Source organism: Calidris pugnax, unplaced genomic scaffold, assembly GCF_001431845.1.
Source record: "Calidris pugnax isolate Ruff unplaced genomic scaffold, ASM143184v1 scaffold86, whole genome shotgun sequence".
Classification (NCBI taxonomy): Eukaryota; Metazoa; Chordata; class Aves; order Charadriiformes; family Scolopacidae; genus Calidris; species Calidris pugnax.
This window is the reverse complement of record NW_015090843.1, coordinates 516,750-522,437: the sequence shown is the minus strand read 5'-3', so window position 1 is coordinate 522,437 and position 5,688 is coordinate 516,750. Positions and strand designations below refer to the sequence as shown.

Sequence of the window (5,688 nt, the reverse complement as noted above, 5' to 3'; positions counted from 1 at the left end):
TTGTCAGAAAACAAACCAAAAAATTGTATTATGACATCTCCAAAATGCATTTCAACAGCTTTTTAGAGCAGCTACCTCCAGTTTAATAGAATTCATTATGAAATGGTTTTCTGTGGGATAATAGCTAACGACATCCTAATATGAATTTCAGCAGCCTAAATCTTCCTTAAATCAAATTTTTCACATCCTGTTGCTCGAGTTTTCGGTGTCTGGGGGATTCCCCTGTCAATTCAGGATGCTCTAAAACTGGAGAACCTGTGTTTGTCTCTGACCTTCTGTCACCCTTTGGGTTGTGGCATTCACCAAGGTCACCCACTGCCAGCTTTTTTCCATCTCCTGCAAGGACTGGTGTCGGTTGGCTCTCCAGTATTTCATCTCCATGATTATGGAACTGGCTCCCAGTAGGATTTAGACATGCAGGTCTCGTATCTTTTTACTATTTTAAAATCAGGTCTAGGGGCAGTGTATTCTGACACTGGTTTTAATGTGGTTTTTTTTAAGCTTCTTATGAAATTTATGGAATTACTCATGCAGAAGGAAGGGCAGAAATCTTTACCCCTTGGAGTCTGAAGCAATGCAACATCTATCTGTATAATAAAGTACCAGCATTCCCCCAAGTCAGATACATTTCCCGTGTCATGATACACATGGTAATAATTATAAAGCAATGAATAGTGCGGTAACAAAGATCATTTAAGTACTATGAGCAGATACATTTCCAGTTACTCTTCAGAATAGCCAAATTAGCATTAAAAGCGGGGAAAATAACCTTAACACAGATGGTCTGGCTGGGCCATGGCTTTGCTTTTCCCAGATGAGTAGCAGACAACAGGTAGGGCCACAGTTTGGCCGCATGAAAATTGTCAGTAACAGCATTTATTTTAATCCCAGAGGGACAGGCAGGAGGACGAGATGGGGGAATGAGAAGGTGGCTTATCAATAAGATTTTTTCCCACCTTCTTTCATGCAAAATGCTCCAGGTGCTATATATCCAGCCAGGCTGGACAGAAAGTATGAGCACAATTGGGTATATTTTTGTGTTGGATGGTCAGCTCAAGCCAGGGAATTTTTTCCTGTCTGACTGCACGATGCTGGGTTTAGATGCAATTACCCTGTGAGACCTCAACATCATTTTTACCCGATAATTTGTGTTTTCATCTGAGGCGGATGATATAATACAACCTGATATTTAAGAAGAACATCTACCGTTTTAAATTACCGTTTGTGTTCAAAATAGTTGCCACTAGATGGCAAACGGATTGTGTGCAGGCTTCCACACAAAGGGAAGGTCTGGCTGTGTGCTAGGTGACCAGGTGAACCTACTGCATCAAATTCATCCTGCCCCGAGCCCGTTGAAACCACTGGAATTAGACCAGAGAGAAACAGATGGCTCTTTAACCTTAGGTACTGAGAGCGCCTACAGTAAGTAAAATATTGCATTTGTTTCTGTTTGCTTGTCTAAATCAAGTCTGTTGTTGTAAGCCTTTTAACTTCATCACACAGCAGAAATGCAAGAGTTGAGGCCCGTGCTTCAGTCTGAGGTACCAGGGATGTTCCACGGTACCTAAGAGGAAGAGAATGGTACCTGCTGACAGAGACAAAAGGGACTTGTTGAAAAATCAAAATCCCCATTTGGATGTGCCCACTCCCACAGGACCCGTGTAAGATGCTCACATGGCACAGCACCCCATCCTTCGAGTGCCCCAGATCTCTGCTGGGGAGAGTTTCACATCCCTCAGCTCACACTGAGCCCCAGGGCGAGCTGGGACCTCTGGGGGTGTCCTCCTTCCCTCTGCCCTCCTCCTGCTGTGGCCGTGGGTGGCTTTGCTCAGTGGGTGCTGCTCCTCTCCATTCACAAGTCACTTATAAAAATGCATTAAGCTACTCAAGATCTTGGTTTTTTCCTCCATTTCACACCGGTGCCAAGTGACTGTTGCTCTCCTAAAGCAAGAAAATATTTTATGATCCAGCCTTAAAAACAGTTGGTGTAGGCCTTAGGTCTGATAGTTTTCTATTGTGCTTTGAGCTGACGGCAACAATCAGAAACACAGATCCCTTTCAAAAGCAGGAGTTAGACAAAAGCTATCTTGCTTGCTGTATTTTACTTTCTAATATAAGCAGATGCATATATATATATATATAATGTCTTTGTTGTTCCATTAACTGATGTCAGTATCTATCTTCGCTTAGTTTCTATTTGAAATTTATGTTTTCACCCACAATATTTTGTGAATTAGCTTGTTTGAGATTGAACTGTTCTTAAAAGCAAAGGATCAGCAGTTGTACTGTCATTTTCATACAGAAACCGGCTGGCACTTCTGACTTGGGGTTTGTTGTTCACTATTTAGTTTCTCTTACTGGTGCTACGCCGTCAAAACCAGAGCTGGGCTCCTGATGCTGATTCAGTTTCTACTGGTGTTGCAAATTGGTGGTATTTAAAAACCTGCGGAGGGTTTAGGACATGTGTCCAAATCTCAAGCAAGGTTTGTTCCAAATAGATGTCCTTTAATCCATTTGCTGAGAAAAAATGTGGTAGGTCCATGGAGAGGCTGAATAGGTGTGCAGTTCCCCCCGGTGTTACCGAGTCTGAGCCTGGTGAAGGGATGTTGATCTCCATCCTTCATCCCATGGCCCCGGGGATGTCATAGGCACTGCCCTTGGCACAGTCCTTAAATCCCAGCTGTGCAGTAAGGCAGTCATTAACACTGGATCTCATGCATTAGTTATTCACTAACAAGAATCAGCACAGGGTTCTTCTGCCTCAGGAACAGTCAGCAACATGTGAACAAGTTATCCCAGCTCCTGGGATTGTCTTCTGAGGTACCAGAGATCAACCACACTGGGAGACGGGACCTCACGCAGAATGAATTCATGCTCTAGGGCTGTGCTGAGGATCTCTGCCTTCAGCTCCCCCTCTTATATCCAGATTTTCACTCGTTGCCAGATCTGGAGGTGGAAAGGAACAACCTCCCCATTCGAATTGCCAGGTACTTGAGAGGACTTTTCCTTCCTCTGTAGAGCAAAGTGCGGTTCACCTTCTGAGATCACATCACCCATTGGGCCTTCAGCTCTTGCCATGACCTTGGGCACGAGTGTCACTTTATGTGTCCCGTTTTCTGATTGCAGGTAACGAACCTCTGGCTCTTCTTCATTGAAACCTTATTCATCTCACTTAATAGCTTAACATTGAATGTGATACAGTGACAGATCTGGCTGAAACCTGGTAGTTTGTGTGATCTAGGAGGGAAGACTACAGGGTCTGATGGTTCCTTCTGACTGTAGGCAGCAAAAAGAAAAGATCATACTTTATTGCAATGCTGAAAACGATGTTTTCAGGTTTTTTGGCCAAAATGCTGGACCACTAGCCTGAGTACACAGTTACGACTTCTTCCTTGCAAAATGAACTGCTCTTGAAAATGTAGCCCTTTCACAGGCTTTTCTTCTGTGTAGAAAGTATGGGAATCCAGTTCTTACAGTAAATCATCTCTTTCGTGGTTTCAAGGGGCTCTTTTAAATAAAATTAAATGAATGTTTAAAAAGCATTTAGAGTCTCGGATTATAATCTCATGAACTTGTGTTCAATACAAGGCATTGTCTCTCTCAAAGGAAAAGTGCTTAGAGAAAACTCCTGCAATATTTTAGATCTGTAATCCAAATGGAGTAACATTCTCACAGCCTAGAACCCTGACGTCATTTTTCCATAACAGATTCTTAACTTTTCCTATGAAAAAGGAGATTTTTTTTCGAGAACGTGTCCATACACCCTGGTACACATTTAAAGCAGCAAAAGCCACTCCTTGTTTTGGAGTGACCTTTTTAGAAGGGAAAGGATTGTCTCTGATGTATTAAAAGTTGTGTTAAGAAACAGAATAGGGTCTTGGGAGTTTGCTTGTTCCTCCCATAGATGTTATGTGTGGAATTCAGGTGGCCTGAGCCCTCCTGTGCATCTCCCAGCAGCCTGCAGGTATGTGGGAGACAAATGTTTCCTCTACTATGAAGTTATTTGGATATTTGGTTCAGGGGGAGGTGTGAGGACTTCTCTCAAGTCACAGGCGATGGGACAAGAGGAAATGGCCTCAAGTTGCACCAGGGGAGGTTCAGATTGGAGATTAGGAACAATTCCTTCACTGGGAGGGTTATTAAGCCTTGGAATGGGCTGCCCAGGGCAGTGGTTGAGGCACCATCCCTGGAGGTATTTAAAAGCCAGGTTGACACAGTGCTTAGAGACATGGGTTAGTGATGGTTTTTATCAGAGTCAGGTTGATGGTTGGACTCAATGATCTGAAAGGTCCCTTCCAACCCAGACAATTCTATGATTCCATATTACACCTGTTCATGCAAGGTGCCACAGTGCGTATGTCCAAAGTGGAAAATAAAAGGAAAAAAAGGAAAAAGCAAGAAAAACCATTACCACATACTTAGCAAATGATAGGTTCTAGTTTAATTTTTCCCCATTTAATACTCTGAGAAAAAAAAAACACATTTAATTTTTTCTCTGCCATCTCCACTTCTGATGTTGGTGAATTTGGGTTGTTTTTTTTGTTTTTGTTTTTTTTTTTTCCAAATTCCAAGCTCGTGAGCTGTAACTGTCACTGCAGGCTGAGGAGTGTGCTGAGCATGAGTTCAGCTGAACCAAGCTGTTCTCCCTTTGCTTCCAGTCCTGCAGCCCCAGGAGTTACACAGCAAGCTGCTCTGCCCGTCGGCGCTCCGATGAGTGTGTAATACCTGAGTCACTACACGACATAAAACACTTCTCTGAGCTTCACCCTCCCACACTACTACAAAAAAAATGTTCCTTTTCTACCCTAGATTTTTTGGCTCTGTATCTTCCTACATTAGCTGTCATTTAATAAACTCTGCTGGGCTAGGAAAGAATCGCAGTCTGGGTTTCCTGAGTTTGAAAATAAAATGAACGTGACACTTCAGACTATTGTTCCGCTGAAACTAATTTGTCTACACGGTATTTCGCTGTAACTCCAAACTGTTCTCTGGTTTCTGTCCAAAAGTGGAGGTTCTATTTTAGTTACAAAGCTTAAGCACATAGGTTTTTATTCAGTAGGTGCAAGATACAATGGTTTTCTCATTCCAGAACTATTGTTTTTTTCCTCCTTATGTGTTTAATTCAAGGACCTAGTTGACCTCTCCCATGAGATGAATCACGAGCTAACCCAAAAAGTGCCAAAAGCCCTCTAAGATTGAACTAAATGTTCAAATTGTAACAAACAAACCCATGTCGTTTTGCATAAATAAGAGAGTTGTTTACTGAGGTATTCAACTTGAAATGAACTGTGAAATAACCAAATACAATCACGTTTCTCTATTTGGAGGGACATCTGGAGCCAAGGAACAGTTTGAGGTGAGAAGCGTTAACTGTTGCAGAATGGGAAAGTGAGAATTTAAAGTTCTGTTTTGTAATATTCAGTGTCCAAGGTGCCAAGGACCTGGCTTTCCAGTCCTTATGTCTGCAGCACCGTTCCAGCAGAACTCAGCCATGACCAGCCAGCGCTACCTCAAGCAAGAGCTCAGATCTCCAGGTGGCTCTGCAAACACGTAACTAGTGACCACCTGGAAAAGTTAGATTCAAATCACCTGTTGGGTATCACATGAGAACTGTCAGAGGCAAAGGAGGAACCTGGTTTTCAGCATCTCCATTCAGGTGGCTTTCTTTCTAGCAACCCCCTGCTTAAT

At 42.8% G+C, this 5,688-nt stretch overlaps 1 protein-coding gene across 1 annotated transcript in view; it reads left to right on the top strand.

Moving 5' to 3' along the window:
* Window positions 1-1,403: 1,403 nt before the first annotated feature.
* L3MBTL3 (l(3)mbt-like 3 (Drosophila)) overlaps window positions 1,404-5,688 on the top strand; it is a 109,254-nt gene continuing 104,969 nt past the window's right edge. The window contains exon 1 of the mRNA XM_014942634.1: window positions 1,404-1,422. The gene's annotated coding sequence lies outside the window, so the exon portion shown is untranslated. The remainder of the gene's footprint in view (window positions 1,423-5,688) is intronic.